An 18785-nucleotide genomic window follows, 5' to 3' on the forward strand; every position below is an offset into this window, starting at 1 on the left:
GGATCAACAAAATCTGTCAAGTATTTGGAGTAGGGTCTAGGCCCTCCCTCCTGCCTCTAGGTTAAGGGAGTATCCCTCCATGGGGAATGTGCTCCCAAAGTCCTTTTGTGCACCAGGGATACATCCTGGTTCCACTATCAGAGGTCCCTTAGACTTCTAAAAATACATTTGCAATTAAATGTGTCTGTTCTTAAATCCCATGTTTCTTAATGTATAGTTTTCAGAAGACATGTCTTGGATTTCACCTGGTGGTGATAAAAAAAGAAAGTGCTCGTGTATGAGTGTTATTCTTCCATTACATTTATGAAAAGACAGCAGCTAGATTGATTGATCAACAAATACCAAGTATGTTTCATAAGCATTGGTAGCACATTATCTGTATCTTGGAGCTATGTGAAAAATCCCCCCATCTATTTCCCAAGAGATATATTTAAGTGAAAACAAGTTTCTGAGCAAATTCCTGACTGTACATGCATATATTATTAATAAGCAGGTAATAGAATACACACCAGTCTTTCTGTACAAATACACATGGAGCTTAAATGGAAGTTTTCCATATGTCAAAAGTCACAGAGCATCTAACAAAAACCCCAATACCAGACATTAAAGCCCCCATTTGAGTTGTTGGTCACAGCTATCCAAGAGATTCTGAAATCATTATAGTCAATTGATACTGCTCTTGTTTGCCTCCCAAAGATGAAAGGTTAAGTCCATATTTTTAAAGACACCAAGACCTTTGGACATAGGACCCACAGGATAATGTGCTGGATCTGACCCTGAAGCTCATCACTGAGGACTAGCTTTCATGGGATCAGAAAGCTCCCTGCAAGCTTTCCAGATGTGAAGCAACCAATAGGTCTACCCGGCTGTGACGCTTCTGAACCACAGCAACAATCAGCATGGCACACACACCTTGATGTTAACCAAACAGCTCTTTTACTGGATATAAAGTCAACTCAGAAAGATGGAAATTGGCGGGTGATATTGGGAACATGGCAAATTACCTAGTGTTAGTGAAGTCATGGATCTTGGAAGAGACCCAACAACATCCACTCTAAAAACCAGCATAATCCCTAACTAGATTCCCCATAGTTATCCGATAGCCAGGTATGGGTGGCTATCATCTCCCCATCAAGGAAACTTCTATTTTCAACAAATGGAGACCAATATAGAAGACCACAATGAATCAAAACACATCTGCTATGTCTGTAACGCATGGGTCATTTTGGGAAGGGAGTACAGAAAGACTGTAAGAGTCAAACAATCAGGACGTTTGCTGTGATTGCATCTCCTCAAAATGTCAGAGAAGCTAACACCTATGAAGTCCCATTGAAGTGGCTGCCCAAGCAAAACATGAACAAGGATAACACCAATTAACATGCTAATTGTGGAATGGAGGACTAAAGAGGCCTCAACCCCAGACAAAACTACAGGCCACTAAGGAGAGCTGGGGAAACAGACTTCCCAGAGAAAAGCACAGCAATCAGTAATCCAATACCTAATGGTTAGCCCTGAAAGCATATCTAAAGCAACATTATTTAGACCAAGCAGTTACATTTATATATTTAGGAACACACACATGTACACACACACACACACACACACACACACAACAAAAACTACAGGAAAAGAGGCCATGAGTTTGGAAGAAAGTAAGGGGAAGATGAATAGAAGGGGTTGGATGAAGGAAAGGGAAGGGGGAAAGTAATGAAACATGATAGCATATTATAATCTTTTAAAATACTTTAAAAGTGAATGCAACTTGACAAGCTGCTTAAGTCTATTGTTGCCCTACTTCCATGTTGTGATATAATTTATCCTTGAGCTATGATTCAGAAAAAAAAAATCCCCCCTTTAAAAAGAGTAAGAACGAAATGATTACAGATGCTTTTCAGGAAAGAAATTTTCTTTTTTTCTTTTAGTTTAGAAACAGTCATATTTTACATATCAGTTCCTGTCCCCTCTCCCTCCCTTTCTCCCATGCCCCCCCCACTCCCAATACACCCACTCCCCAAGAAGGCTGAGGCCTTCCATGGAGGGTCATTGAAATCTGTCATACCATTTTTGGGAGGGCCCAGGCCCTCCTCCATGTATCTTGGTGGAGAGAGTGTCCCTCCTTGAGAAATGGGCTCCCAAAGTCCATTTGTGCACCAGGGTTAAATAAAGCGGTCCCATGAAAAGAAGCTTTGAGTCACTGTAGGTATACTTGTATGACCTTACTTGCCATTTTTAAGTATTCTGTGTGGTGGAAGACCAAAGACTAGTATTTTCACTTCAAAATGAAGGAAGAGCCCTTTATAGTTGAGGGACTTGCTCTACTTGTCCAACGTGGGCTATACACGTCAGACTTAGAATCTCATTTTCAAACTATGTCAAGAATTGTTTTCACTATCATGAGTTACTGAAAATAAAATTACCACCAACAACCTTCCTTCCATTACTGTTATTTCATTATCATCAGAGGGTTTGTTTAAACATGGAGCTTCTACCTCCCTGTACTTCCCTGGAGTATACAGGTCACAGAGTTGACACAGACTCTTGTCCCCTCCTTGGATGTTGGTGTCCTTCCTGGTGCTGTCTGTGAATATGAGTCCCTTTCTCCTGCAAAGGAACATAGACTGTACCCAGACCAAGAGAACTGATCTATTGCTTGCTTTTCTACCCAGGTTCCCTCAGTGCTCACATTTCCTGTCTTTTTGTATAGAAACCAAGCAATGCCTGGCTTATACCAGCAGATCCCAGTGTAGCTTGTAAGGACATTTTTCTACTGTTCTACAACATCTTTTTTAGTTTTTCCAGGTCTAGGAGTGAAGGACACATACTTTCCCTTCTGTTTCTTGGACAGGTAGTTAAAACACCACTGCATTATATTTGAGTCACTACAAAAGACATCAGGAATGATTTCTCTTACTGAAGGCAAAGTAAACAAGTTTAAATGAGTGTCCTTTCTGAGCCTGTCTTCCTTAGGTAAAAGTTTATTTGAAGGAAGAAATTTGGTTGATAATTTTGATCTTCCTGTTTTTCTTTCAAATTTTCTTTGTAAGACATACCACGCAAAGGAACATATATGGCATTTATATTTCACTTCAAAACAGATTTAACTACTGCTTTAAGTACGGAATACCATAGCTCTTGGAGCTTTCTTATATTTATCAATCCTCTGTGCAGAGAGCAAGCAGCGGTTCCTTCTTTTTTATGGAGTCATGTGTTCTGATTAGGCTATGTAGGCAAGAGTTCTCAAACGTGACTTGGAGGCACTGGGTTTCTGAACTTCAGGGTTCTGGGAAAGGTATCAAAGGACAAGATGCCTGCCACATCCCCTGGGAACAGTATTTGGCCTGTCCCAGAGTTCCTTAATGTGCAGTACTTTGATATTGCAGTAATATCCTTAAGACTGTTCCCAACTTTGCCTCTATGTGTTGGTAAAGTTCTGCATAACCTTTGTGCAACCTCCCAGGATTACAAAAGCAGGGACTGATGCTGGCTTGTGCCTTCATTTTCCATCATCACCCAGGGGAGGCAGCCGGAACCAGTTTGGTGAGAAAGAACTCCAGGAAAAACACCTCTCAGGTTCATGTCAGTGTTTTTAAATGGACACCCATGGAACCCAAAATAATCCTAAGTGCCCAAGTTGATAAGAACTATGTTCCAGATAAAGTGAACCTCATAACTGTGGATCTCGTGGGACACAAAAGGCTGTTTTTATTTAGTGGAGTGACTAGAGATAGATTCCTGGCTATGTTCTCGATGCCTCCCGTTGGTAATCCCCAGGCAGCTGGCTAGCCCAGGCTCACAGGGACATTTTTACAAGGAGGTCTTTTGTTGCTCCTGTGCAGGGCTCTGAGAATTCTTGTAAATTCCTCTGCAGAGCAGGATAAGATTGGACTATGTGGTTGTTCACAGATGGCACCGGCTGTAGCTGCTCTTTTCTGACTTATTTTTGTTTTAAGAATTTTTCTTTGTAGTCCTCCTTCAACTTAAACTCCTGATGCACATGGAATTATCAGCAAGGGCCAATGGTGCCTTCCAAGACAGCCATCCCTAGGTACAGGCTGACTGAATTGTTTATTTTAGTTCATACAATGTTTTTTGAAGAAATCATTGTAACTTTAAAACCAGAACCGAACAACACAATTTTGGTGAATTATTCCAGAGCTTTATAAAGTAAGGGTAAAGTAGCAAGGAAACAAAAAGCGGTCATTATTTAGCAGTGGCTAGATATGATTGAATACGAAGGAAAGGGAGATAGTGTGTCTTTTATTAGATCAAATACTGACAGCAACTTTCTGGCATGATGGAAATGCCTTCTGCATGAGATGACTATGACATCCTCTCAAAGTAGAGCCCTCGGGGCTACACGCCAAACATAATAGATGTGACCTTTCAGTACTGTGGCTGCTGGCATGGCCCTGGTGTAATCCTAGATCACCCATTTTTCCATTTGGATGAAGCTGAGACTGACACAGCAGGTGTGCAGCCCAAAGTAACTGATTTATTGTCAGCTTTCAGTCTCTTTCCCGCTTGCCTCTTGCAGATCAAGCTTGAAAATCTACTTCATCTGTGGAGAACCTGGAGGCATATGTTCCTGACGTGTCCGCTAACCTGATGTAACTAGGGTCACTTGCAGCACTGCTATCAAATGCTACCCCACAATTAAGCTGGAGCTAGCTTCTTCCTACAGAGGACACAAGCCACGGAGTGTAGAAAAGCAAAGTCTGCAGTGCGAGAAACGGTAGCATGTCTGTGGGACACTCTCAAATATTGTAATGTTTAGGGGATGCTTTTGTAATTCAGTGATATATTGTCATTGGTACTACTAGGAAACCTGCCTGCAGGGATGTACCCAATCACTCAACACGGGAAAAGCTTGCTTGTATTTCAATGGCCTAGGGCTTCCTAGGCCAGATGTCAGTAAAAATGAAGAAGGAGACAATCTGTACCACATGTTGTAAGCAAGAAAAGTACTAAAAACCAACGCAGGGGCACACTTCCAGGACGGGCCTGTCTTTTCTTGAAACTGGCTTTTCTTGAGCACTGACCCCATACTTGGTCTCTGTTTTGTCTTGGACCACCAGAGCTTTCTGGACCTTAGCCTTTGTCTTTCAGCCATGACCTTGCCTTTGGTTGGCTTAGGTACAGCTCTTACTGCTGTATGTCTCAGGATTCAGGCTCCTGCCCTGCCTGTCTCCTGCTTGTCAGCTCTGAAGCCAGGACCCCTTATTATTTGTGTCCCAGGAACTGTTACTAGCTGTAGTTGAGTTCAGGCAGCCTAGGCAACTCTTTGGACTAGATGCTGTTTATGGCAAGACAGAAAACTGTGTACAGGGATCTAAGCCTTGGGAGGAAGAGGGCAAGCCAAGTTGTGCTAGGAACAGAGGGCATGTTGAACTCTTCAGTGGTTAAAAAAAAAAAAAAAAAAAAACCTGAAGGGATCTTTGGCTCTTAAAAGGCATGCTCCAGAAATCTCATTTTCTCAATATGTCAGTGCTACCATTGTGTTCAGCAACTGGTTATGCCCAATTCTGGACACCAATGGAGTCTGGTGATACAGAAGGCTTCCAGGAGCAGCTTTGCTTTATGCCCACCCACCTAAACTTGCTCAAATCAGACCAATAATCTTAGTAGAGAGGTGAAATTGGCATATGGATTTTTTGCATACTAGGAAAACCATATTTAATGGAAAGTGATAAAGATAGTTTTTTTCAATGACAAGGCTGGACAGAAACCCATCTTCTTTAGTCACCCTGAATATCCCTTTTTTAGTGGAGAAATCCATTCTAATTTCCAGAAAAGATGCTAAGAAGAAAATGTTGTTGAGACAATCTTCCATTCTTTAAAAACACCTGCTTCTTTCCATGTGCACATAATGAAAGAAAGCAAATTGCAACAAAAGTGGAGAGAGGCAGTTTCAAGTCTTTGAGGATAGACACAAGCTGCCATTTGCAAAGACAATAAGGGAGAAATGACTGGATAAATCAAAGGACAGATTTTGTTGCCTGCCACTCATTCAGTGATGGAGGGAAGCAGGAGACAAGGGCTGATACATTGTGGCTGAGCATTCCAAAACTGCTCCTCTGATTAACTTGAAGAGACATAATGAGTGTTCTGAGTAGAAGGTGCAGAGTGAATCATGACACATTGATTCTCAGATCCGCAGCCATGAACAGTCTAAATCACATATGTACACCGGGAACCAATCCAGAGAAGCTTCCTTGTGATGGAAGTACCAGATAAATCACCAGGAAAAATAAAAACAAACAACAAAAACCATTAAAGGCCAGTTGGAGATGACCAAACACATTTGATGTGCCTACTTCTTTCTATATACAGGTATAATATTTTTACTTAAAAAAAAATACATGCAAGGCTTGAGAGATGACTTAGCAGTTAAGAGCTCTTGTTTTATCAGCAGACCCAAATTCACTTCCCTGCCCCCATGTCCAGTGGATCATAATTGCCAGTAGCAAAATGGAGAAATGTATTGTGACGTTGTTGCATTGTGGAGTATAAACAGAATCATGTGCATCAAGATTGGAAAAAAAAACCCACAAAATTTAATCTAGCAAAGAAAGTTACATTGGATAAGTGCATAGTCTATACTACTAATCACATGAGTCTAAAAACTCTTAGCTGTAAACAGACAGATTATAGACCCTTATTTTGCAGCAATCACATAAGCAATGTACTTGACGAAAATAACCACCACGTAAAGGCAGAAATGACTGCTTCTATATTGGAAAAAAAATGGGAAGAAAATGGAAGGTTCTCACAGACTTCCCCCTAGACAAGAATGACACTTTTCCATCATGGTAATTATTGGCCACACTGAGAGAAAGCCCACATCAAAGAGAATGATTTCAAAGGCCTAAGAGGAATGTTAGTGGAGAACATGTGTCCAGAGTTCTTTCTGAGCGTATGGCCATCCTGAAGGATTTCCAGAGCCTTCTGGGTAAAGGTCTGTGGGGCAGGGTGGGAGAAATATCTAGTTGCAGGCTGATAACCATCAATCAGAGACTTTGTTTTGTAGACAAGGCCTAGGCAATTCAAGGATCATTTAAAAATAGAACAGTCTAGGTCAGCTAACTCATAAATAAACATAAGATTCCATGAGGTGCAAATGATCATAGCAGGACCTTTCTTATTTTACACGGTGGAGAAGAGTTGAGAAAAAGATGCCAAGCCTTAGTTTAAGAGAGGTTGTCATGAAGCTAGAAGTAGGAGGGATGCTGGAGAACTTGCCTGACTTTACTAAGGCCACCTTATTTCCTTTATTAGTTTAAGAATCTGAAAGAAGTAGCTGCAATGGGATTTCACACACCGAGACATAGTGTGTCTCTCACATGAACTCCTTGGGATAGTCTGGGACACACATAGTCTTTGAAAATTGAGTTCTATCTGGTTCAAACCTGTTTGTTGGTATAGTACATGATACACTAATGAGTAGACAAAATTCCTTGGAGGAACATGGAGAACTAATGCTGATGTTCCATGAAGATTGTGTTTCTTGGTTGTATCATTTGGCGGAAAGAAATTAAATAAACAAACAAAAAACATGAAGGTACAGGAAGAACCATCTGAGCCCTAATAAATCCTTGTCAGTCTTCTACAATTTTCTAAATCTTTCCAGAAAGATAAACCATATGAGATTTTCACTATTTTACTTCCTTTAGCCTTATTTAGTTGACATATTCACTAACTTTTCCTATTTAATAGAAAATCAAGCTTAGATATATCTTATTCATTAGATGATAAAATAATAAACATGTTAATATGAAATAAAGACATTAATGGCATTTATCAATCTCCAAGGCAATCAAAATTGTTTTGGTCACTCAGTATTAAAACTTTAAAGGAATAAAAGTAAAAGATAGCTAAGTTGGCAAAACCAAGGGTAAAATGCAGGGCTTGGCTCAAATACCCCTGCTTTTCCTCTCAAGTTTACCTTTCTAAATGGCATTCACACCATTCTTCTTTCTTAAAAAAATACCATAACCTTTTATGAATATTTCCTTTCACAAAACCTACATATCCAAGAGCCCAGCAAGTTAGTGGCTTAAATCCATCACCCTTCCTGCTACCTTCTACCTCTGTCATGTTCCTTCTGCATGCAGCTCCACTAGACCCTAGGAAGATGTTCAGGAAGAATATGTGTGATGGGAGATGTCATTCTGTATATGTTTCTCATACTGGTTAATAATAAAGCACTGTTGGCCAATAGGAAAGCAAGATAGGCGGGACTAGGAGACAAGGAGGAAAGAGGAAGTAGTAAGGAGGAGTCAGCATGGAGAGCCTGGAGAGAACAGAACTGCCATTCCTCCGCTCTCGGTAAGACCATGTGGAAATACATAGAAATGGGTTAATAATTAAGATAGAGCTAGCCGATAAGCAACTAGTAATTGGCCAACAGGATTATATCTAATACAGAGTCTCTATGCATTATTTGGGGCTGGCGGCGTGGCGGCAGGACAATACCAGGCGGCGGGTGGAAAAAACAGTACTCGTTACATATGTGTAATGCAGACAATCATGAATCTTTCAGAAGAGGAATTTGTTTGTCTAAAGGCAAAGTAAAACTCCCAGCACAGGGCTTGTGTACAAGGGAATTGTGGCTGCATGGTGAGGTGGATGCTAATAACGCCGGTGATTTTGGTCCAAGGGGAGAAGGGTCTGAACTTGTGAGCTTTGTCCATTGAGAAAAGATTATGGCAGGAAATGGTTCTGGTTCATGACAGTTAATGTCCAACCTCTCTTAATGAAAGTTGGCAAATCTGAAGATGCAGAGCAACTAGAGATCATCAAGCAATGAGTGCACAAGGGAGATAGAGGTAAAGAGATGACACATAAAACACTTTGCAGGGTTGGGAAATTCAGTGGGTCTATCAATGTTAAGGTTCATTCAGATTCCATGTCTTCCTTTCTTCTGTAACCCAGGCTGCAAGTGCTGCTTCTCCAGTTATCATCCCCCAGAGGTTTGTGTTGGTCTTATAGTGACCTCTCTCTGCAGCCACAAGTTCATAGCAAATCATGCAGAAGTAAGGGAGTAGCATATTACTAAAATTTCAGTGGTGTTAAAAGAACACAAAATCCTTCTCTTGACATTTCTGGAAATCACAGGTATGAAATGCATCTTAATAGGATCAGTTCCATATGTTGTTGGGCTGTATCTTTTCTAAAGGCCCTAGACAGGAATGTTTCTTCCAGTTTCTAGAAGCCATCTGCATTTCTCTACTCCAGCTTCAAATCCAGCACCATAGAATCTCTCCCCCTGCTTTTTACCTTCTTGTGAAGAATCTTCTTACCGCAGTGTCCTTAATTTAACCACATTGTGAGGTTCCCTTCCCTGTTTAAGTTATCATATCCAACGGTTTTGGGGATTCCCCTGTGGACATCTTTGGGGTCGCCAGGGAGCAGAGGGTATTTACTGAAGGATTCATAAAACTATGATAGACATTGTAGGTGGGAGTAGATAGGGTATCCTATTGAAAGTATATTGCCGTTAAATAAGGATCAGGATAAACAAATAGGCCGAATAGATGTTTATTCAGGGAGAAATAACTTACAACCTAGACAGATGAACACCAGGAAATTCCACCCGATGCTCTCCTGTCCAAGTCCCAAATCCTGCCAGCAAGAGAGCTTTTCCTGGCTCTTCCTCCGACCTCCTTCCACAGGTCACTTCCACCCACCCCATAATGGGCGTAGTCAGTGCCACAGAAGGACTATCTCACTACAAAAGTAAGCCAATGAGGGGACAAGAGTTGAAAACGCTTGGATTGTATATTTAGGATAAGATGTCCAAAGGAATTAGCTGAATTTTAATTGAAAAAGACCTAGATATTTTACTCTAAAACACGGAGATAAGACCAAGGGCTTGATTAAGCAGTAGTATGTCCTTAGAATGTGAAGGAAAGGCCCTAGGGTCAACTGGGGTAACCACCCACTTGACTAACTAAATGGTTAAATGAAATGTGAGGAAGGGCAACAGGAGAAGGAAGTGATAATTGAGATAGATGATGAATTAACTAACAATTTCATTACAACCATGAATAGTATTCCGATCTTTTTCAACTGACTGTAGTTGGTGTAACATGTCTATCCAGTTCCCTCTGCTTCCCTCCCTCCCTCCCATGCCCCTGACCCCCTTCCCATCCCATCCCCGCCCCCACACTCCATAGGGAGGGTGATGCTTTACAGGAAAAGTCAACAGAATCTGTCAAGTCATTTGGAGTAGGGACTAGGTCCTCCCTCCTGCCTCTAGGCTAAGGGAGTGTCCCTCCATGGGGAACTGATGCATGAGAAATGACTAGGAAGAAAACTGAAAATGTTTGTTTTGCCAAAATGGTTAACAATAAAACAATTTTTATGTACTATCCACCTTAATCCCCCTGTGATACAGTTGCACAGAGGTGAGTCAGTTTGATTTTGATATGAGTTTTATTTTATAGAGGCTATTATGGCTGCAGAGTTTTGCTTAGTCACTAGGGTCACTATGTTGTCACAAATCCATTACTACAACTTGCTGACACAACACAGAGAACATCCCTCCTACCACCACCACTTATTTCTGGCAAGGCAGAGATTCACTAATGAGAAAAACTCCAGTTTTCAAAGTGAATTTCAATATAAAACTGTCATTCTAAGCTCTGGGGCATCATGAACAGGAGAGTGGCAAAGTAAATACCTCTGTTCACACAGCTGAAGAGTGATGCCAAGAACACCGCCAGCTAATCATTGTAAAACATGCAGAATCACATCCAAAGGGCATCTGTAAAAATAATCTACTCAGACCTTCTGTGTAAAGGTCAGCATTATGGGAGTGACTTGTATGTACTCAGTCCTCTTATCTCCAAGGGGACATGTGATTCTTTCTTTCTGCCTTTGGTGTCTCTGTGAACAGGGTCACCATGAAGGAGAGCTAGGTTCAGACCCATAGTCCTAGAGTTCCCTGTGTCTTCTCCCTCCTTGTTAACCTCCAAAGCATGAAGACTACCAATTTTATCTTCAAAGACCCTCTGGTCCCCTTGTTGACATTGCCACTTATCTGCTGACATAAATTCACAACCTAACTGACCATGCTGCCTGAGCCTTTGTTCTTTTGATCCGGCTCAAGTTCTACTGAGAATAATCATCCTGTAACCCAATTCTGTTTACTTCACTAGCAGTTGCCTTGCAAAAATGTAAACAGCAGCCCTGGTGAGTACCCTAAATCCATTCTTTCAGATTATAGTGGGAGTTCCTGTCTATGTTTGATTTTTCAGTAAAACAGAACGTGTCATCTCGAAATTTAGTCCGCATGCTTCTCTCCACCTTCAGGTTTTTATATTCACTTTACTCTTGTGCAAACTTCCACCTTAAACACATATTCACTATGGAAAATATAAGAACACCTTACATGACAGTACAGTAGTGCCCTATTGTCTATGTGGTAATTCCAAGATCCTCCGAAAACATATGAACGGCACAAAAACCTATAAATATTTCCCCTCTATTTGTGCATTTACGATATATTTATAGTTTATTCACTAAGCATAAAGTTATAAAAAGCTAATAATAAACTAAAATACTAGGTTGTCATAAGATTTTTGTGGATACTTATTATACTGTCATCATTATTTTTCCTTCTTGAGGTGACATGCCTACTAATACATTATCTACAAGATATGCTGCTCTATTAGTTTAGGTGATTATGGTAGAGTCACTTGAGGACAAGCCTTGCAATTCCAAGTAACCAATTTGATACCAAGAAGTCTACTAAGTGACTAGTTGGTGGACTGTGAGCACAGCATGGATACATGGACCACAGGGTAAATCCCATTCCAGGAAAAACGAGAAGGAACAAGAATTTTGTTTTTGTTTTTACAACACTAAAAATGGTGTGCCATTTAAAACCTATGAACTATTCATGTCTGTAAATTTCTATTTAATATTTGGGGATTGCAATTGGCCACAGGTAACTGAAAGAGTTCTAAGCAGGGAACTGTTGATCAGGAAACCATACAGTATTTGCTTAGTGAAGGTAGTCATGAAAGTTATAATGTCCCAAATTAAAAGGTATCTATCGCTTCGTTGCCATTTAATGTGCTTTGCATCTTTCTGACACTTCATATTGAAGCCATAATTATATTCATGCATATACTTCTCTCTCCTCCACATGAAGATATTTTTGAGATTAGAAACTGAGTTTTATCACTTTTAGGGATCTTGCATTATTCTTCATGTATACTCTGTTAGCATGAATGAGTGGTTTTATTTTGTTCATTTATTTCATGGGAATTAGTGAAAATATGAACAAACCATTTGAGCCCACTCAAGAATAAGAGTCACATGGACATAGAATACTGGATTATTCAGCTACATAAGGTAGTACTTGGATACACTAATCTGAGAGAAATCTCTTCACTGGAAACCTACATCTTAGTATACCATTTTCAAAAAAAGATACCCTCTCACAACTTAATACTCAGTCTAATCTTAGTACCAGAAAGCTGAAACCTCCTCACTGGAGAATAAATAAGTTTCAATTTTTAATAGATGATAAACTGTCACAGAGCTGAGGATATCAAATTAGCCCAAGTATTAGACACTCTTGAGAGTCAGCAAAGTGGCATATGGAGAGAGGATGTGGTAATTGGGGCTAGGGTTTGGCTTACAGTCAGGTATTGGCAGCAACAACTGCTCATGTCTTCGAAGGTGGCTCTTGCTCTCCCTGGTCAGACAAGAGATGGATATGACAAACTCTAGAAACTAAGAGCTCTCAGATGAGCTGGAAAGGTTGGTAGTCTACCAGACAGGGAATCGGAAGAGGTCTCCACTCTCCTCTGGAGATAATGCTGAATGGTATAGAGCAAGGTGATGGAATGGTTAGTTGTTGATTTATAAGCAGACCAGGAGATTTCAGATTGAATTACAACATTGAATTAAGAGGCTATGCTGCATCTTTTATGACAAAAAAAAAAAAAAAAAAAAAAAAAAAAAAAAGGAGGTCTTCATAGGAGCTACATTTGAAGGAGCTACATTTTAGAGTATTATGAATAAATTATAAATCTAGAAGTAGATAGAATGGGTTCATGTAAGAGATGATGAATGTGATAATTCATGATGCTGAAATTTTGCCTGACCTGATAAAGCTCAGTGACTTACGAAAGAGAACCTTGTCTAGCTGCACTCAGCCTCACTAACATTATTATGGGAAAAGGAATTTCTCACTTTGCAGCTTGGGGAAGCCAAATATGGTCTTCATGCAGCAGTGTTCTGCACTTGAGCTTATACAGGGCTTTTGTTTTCAGAGAGTGCTTCAGAGAACTGAGAGATGACTTTGTGGATTTTGCTTGTGTTATATTGTAGATAAATTTGTAGGAAGTTCATATACTTTGAATATTATTTCAAACTCATCACCTCTTTGCTTTCAGTATCATCTTACTAATTTATTTCCAAGCAGAGGGTGAGGAACTGAAACCATCCAGTTGGATAATAGCTAAGATATTGGGAAAGATGTCAGTGTGAATGTACACTCAAGACTCCTCTCCTGGTCAATTTTCTACCCAAAAGATTCAGAGAGGAGGATAACAAGGCCGGCGAGCCTCTAAAATATTCTCAAAACCAAGCAGTTATATCATGGATAAATAAGAATCTGGGAAAACAAATAGGCTGATGGATGTTTATTTGGGGAGAAATTACTTGCAGCTTATTTTTTTAGACTCAGGCAAGAGGCAGGAGCTCTTGAACAGGTAGAAGGCTGATCTGTTAGCTCTGATAGCACCTAAGAGCACCAGCTGCCTGAGTGGGTCCAAACACTAAAACCAAGGCTATCCTTCACCCTGGAGAAAATCCACCTCTCGGTTTCTAGTGAGAACATTAATAACCCTTGAGAGGAACTGGGACCCTGAGTCGAATTGCTTTTTGTCACCACTGCTGAAAACTGGAGATAAGAATGATAGTGACCATGATCATCAGGGGAAGTCACATCAAGCCTCTAGACTAAAAAATGTCTCTAGTAGGATTAAAACCATTCACATTATTGAAAATATTTACAATTTTTTAGCAGTATTCTATTTTAGCTTTGTAAACAAAAGGATCAAGAGCTCCTTCAGACAGGAAGTAAAATATTCTGCCTCACTTTTAGAAACACAGGGTGAAGGATGGATGATGAACTGTCTGAACTGGCTATATTTTTTTTTTTATAAAACTAGCTATTTTATATGTACAATATATTTTATATGTACATATAATTTATATGTAAAAATTCATAAATACTCTGCACTATTGCATATAAGAATACATGGCCACTCACTATTTGCTTCCTTACTTTTCTCAGTATTTTTTAATTGATTCTTTTCATAAATTAACCCAAACTACATGGAAGATACATAATTTCAAATTTCTTTTTATCAGATAAAAACCCAAAGGTAAACTAAAGTATAAATGAATATATAAATCAAAACCCTTTTTTGTGCTCTTGTAGATCTATAAATGTGTTCCTTACTCATCTAGGTACTTTAGGAACCTTTCATTTGAGGTTACAATTCTATCATCTTTGCATTCCTGGGTCTAGACCATCTAGAATGAAAGCAGTTTCTAGACACTGAAGGCATTAGTGTCACATGCACTGCTACTAACCCAAGTCACCAGGTTCTGTGGCACTGGTCAGGTAGTTTCTCCAGTGCAAATATTTGTCTTGAGACCCACCCACAGAGATACTGTAATTTATAACTTTATGAGAAAAATAAAATCATTTTCAGAGCACAAGTGAAGCTGCTTTAGGGAATGAGAGCAATAAAGTTCTTCCCATATTGATAAAGATTTCATTGCAGTCAGTGGATTATGGAGCAACAAGGCTCTCATATTGATTTTCAGTTCCTCTCAATTAGGAATGTCTCAAGGATCACTATGGTCAAAAGAATGTGCTCTGTGTTTCACAAATTATTTTATGTACCACAGCAGTCAAGGAATACTGACTGTGTGTTAGGCCATGAGCTACCGTAGATACAATCATGCAGGAGAGAGGTTTGAGAACAAGTAAGGGTGAAAAGCATCTTTTCTAAGTGTGGACTAATGACTTTGCAAGTATTCTTTCAGAAGACCTTCAAGAGAATCCTGGAGACATATTTGCCATTCTCTTTGTTTTACAGGAGAGAAAAAGAACACAGGAAATGGAGTTGACTGACCATTTTTTTTTTTTTTTTTTTTTTTTAACACAGTGGAACTTCAATGGCCACCTGAATCTTTTGAATGCACAGGTTTGGGTGGTTATCTCTAAAAACACAACTATCAACAATTAGATAGTTATTACAAACAAACAAATGCCTTATGGAAAACAGCAGGTGTTGCCTTATAACACGGAAGAGTAGAAAAGCCTGTTCATTCTAGCAGGGATATAAAATGGTACCGCCGTGGTGCAAATCGGAAGGCAATTCCTCACCGAATTCTAACACGAGATTCTCACCCTGCATTCAGCATTTGGAAACATACCTGAAAGGGATGAGAGTGAGAACTGGAGATATTGGTGCACAGTGAGACAATCCAGTGATTGTTGCTATGTGCATGGGAGGGTGAAGTGTGGTGTATTTGTATAGAGGGCCTTTAAAAGAGTGAAATAAAAATAAGCCAGGCCCCAGAGGACAAACACTGACACTGCTCACACGAAAACCTGAATTATCACATCCACAGAGGTTCGTCACCAGAGTCTGGGGAAAGAGAGATGGGACTTGTTTAGTGGGTAGAAAGTGAGACTTCTGGAGAAGAATGGTGGTGAATGTCACGCAGTAATGTGAATGTCTTTCTTGACACAGAACTGTTTAGCTAGATGTGTTTCCCATGGAAAATTGAATTTTATCACTTAAGTATCAAAATGTAAAAAATAGTATCTGTGAACCATATAGTTTAGAACTAGGTAGGTATTATTCTCGAGTCAGCTTCCTCTCTCGGGATTTCTGCAATGCCTGTAGCCTGTGGAACTCCTTCTGACTAAGGAAATACAGCAATTGGTAGATAAATTGGAATTATAATGACCTTGACTAGGTATATTTTACAAATTTGATATATGTTAGTATAAATACATCTGTAGGCCTCTTAGGACTATGGATGTAGACCGAGTAAACAGTCCTCAAGCTTAAACATTGTATTTAAGAATATCAGCATTCTGCGGAAGTCTGTTTGCTTTTGGCACTCTATTGCTCAACCTTAGATAATTATGAAGCATCAAGGTAAGGTAAGGTAAGGAGAATCAGTAACTAGGCAGAAAGGAACACAGGCAGCTCTGCTGAGAAGGTTGGAGAATAAAGGGTCTATCTAGCTCATTCTGGCACTTTCAGAAAATTAACACAGCTTCCTGTGCTTCCTAGCACAGGTAATTCTGCGCCTGGCTTATCTGCCTATACTAACACAAAATACTTTTTCTTCCTTCCTTCCTTCTTTCCTTCCTTCCTTCCTTCCTTCCTTCCTTCCTTCCTTCTTCCCTTCCTTGCTTTTTCTACTATCCTTCTTTTCTTTTTCCTTCTTTCTTTCCTAACATTTTTCTTCTGAAGACAATATTTACAACAAATATTATGAGAAACAGAAAAATTAAAATAAATATTGGCAGGAATGGATCTGAAAATAAAACAGGGGGTTAGAGATGGCTCAGAGGTTGATGGCACTTGTTTCTGCAGAGGACCCAGCACCCACAAATTGGCTTACAACTGTCCATTTTTCAGTTCCAGGTGATCTTAGGCCCACCACAAGCATCAGACACACACACACACACACACACACACACACACACACACACACACACACACACACTTACAGGCAAGCCCTCACATATATACAATAAATAAACCTAAAATACTTTTTAAAAGGTCAGAGCATCTCCGTGGAAACCTTACATGCTCTAAATGAGCTCCATGTTCCATCTAAGGGAGCAGAAAGAATGCTCAGGCAAGACGGAGGACCCAAGACTGATTTTGAGGCCCTGTGAAGACTTCGAAGAGCTATTGTGCAGGCACACGCCAAACCAAATTTCAAAATTTGGAAGGTAGCAAGCAGTTAGCTGCAGAGTAGTGAATTTGACGTACATTTACACAACGCTGTAAAAAAGACATCCAAAGAACAGTGCTTATTGTACAGGAAATGGTCAATAAAATAATATGATTGTTATTATATCAGTTTGAAAGATATAAAGAGCTTACACGATCCAATAAAAAAATTAGTTACATTTAAAGAACACTAGAATGTAAATAGATTTTCATCAACTGGATCAGAGGGCTACTTAAAAATTGGGTAAAGGGCTACAAGATGTGGAAAGTTGTTAAATGAGGACAGTATGTCATATGCCACCCTTTGTTTCAGACCTGAACTTCATGGTCTTAAGTAGGTTTCTAATTTTCTCTAAGTTTTTTTTTTTAATTGACACTTCACCTTTGGCCATAATTCTCAGTACAATAACACCAACTGTAGTCTCCTAAGTCCCTTCCCTTCATTTGACTAAGTGACTTTGCAATCCTAGAAGAATGGATAGATACGTAAAGGAATGTTAAACCCATTGAGCTTGTGTTAGTGTTAAGTTCAAGAAAGTAATGTTTACAATCATTGACGTAAGGCACTAAGGTTTTGTAAAGCCTGGAAATGTACAACAAAACCTAACATTTTGGAAAATCAGATGAATGAGGGCCAGTGAACTGTCTCATTGGTTAAGGAACTTTCCTCCAAGCCCTATGACCTGGGCTTGATCCATGGGAAGACCCTCATTGCAGAACACTTGTCAGTTGCTCTCTGTCACCCACATGTGTGCCAAGGCGTGCTCCACTCCTCGTATACACATCAAATAAATAAAAGTAATTTAAAATTTAGATGCATGAACTATACGGTTTTAGTTTTTGAGAAACAATACTGTTTTCTTGGCTCTACGAGGTACTAGAAGGAATGAGAAACCAGGATAGTGAATATACTGATCTTGTTTTCTTTTGACTTTTTGACACAAGGCCTCACTATGTATTCTAGTCTGGCTTTGAACTTGAACTCCTGCCTCAGCTTCTTGAATGCTAGGATCATAGAAGAGCTGCAGCATACTGAAATTGCTTTATTTTTACCAACATTGTCTTAGTTATTAACATTCCTTTGCCAAATTCAAGTTTTTGAAAGACTAACTTGAAAAATATTTGGGAGGCTTGAGAGATTATGATAGACTAGATTTGTTATTTACATAGCTTATAGTACTTAAAGAAACTTAATCAAGTCTATTAGTAATATTGGTTAGAGGAATGAATGTTGAATTAACCAAGGAATGGCTGTAATTAATCAATCATATCCCTTCCCCAAGTTTCAAGATTTTCTAAAGACTTGCTTCTTAACCATAAAGCTTTGGAGAAGCTTGAGTTTAAACTTTGTACCTTTAATACATTGGGAAACAGGTAAAATTCTATTTATAAGATCTTTTTTGATGGATGGGTTCATAAAACTACCTGTCTAAACGACAGACAGAATCCCGTGTTACTTACAACTCCAGAGAAGGCTGCTGGCCAGGTCACAATGTGGATCCCTCCCGAGGATGGGTGCAACAATGTGGAGGAATAGGAAGCTCCTTATATACAGTAGACAGGGTGGGGTCAGCTATCGGCCCAGGTTGGCTGATCTGAATAATCATGGTGGTCTATGGGACTACCCCAAGTTGTCTGTTGCCTGACCTCAGAATGATTAGGGTAGATGATAATGGGTCCCAGAACATGAGAACCTGATAAGGGAAGTAGTTGGGGTGTGGACTTAATCAACTATTCAAGAAAGGAAACTGTCTGGTCACTGTTTGTTAGGGT

At 39.7% G+C, this 18785-nt stretch overlaps 1 protein-coding gene across 1 annotated transcript in view; it reads right to left on the reverse strand.

The window, feature by feature from the left end:
• Positions 1 to 18528, reverse strand: part of Ca1 (carbonic anhydrase 1) — a 33898-nt gene extending 15370 nt beyond the window's left edge. The window contains exon 1 of the mRNA XM_051196881.1: positions 18474 to 18528. The gene's annotated coding sequence lies outside the window, so the exon portion shown is untranslated. The remainder of the gene's footprint in view (positions 1 to 18473) is intronic.
• Positions 18529 to 18785: the final 257 nt, after the last annotated feature.

Source organism: Phodopus roborovskii, unplaced genomic scaffold (assembly GCF_943737965.1).
Source record: "Phodopus roborovskii unplaced genomic scaffold, PHOROB, whole genome shotgun sequence".
NCBI classification, from domain to species: Eukaryota; Metazoa; Chordata; class Mammalia; order Rodentia; family Cricetidae; genus Phodopus; species Phodopus roborovskii.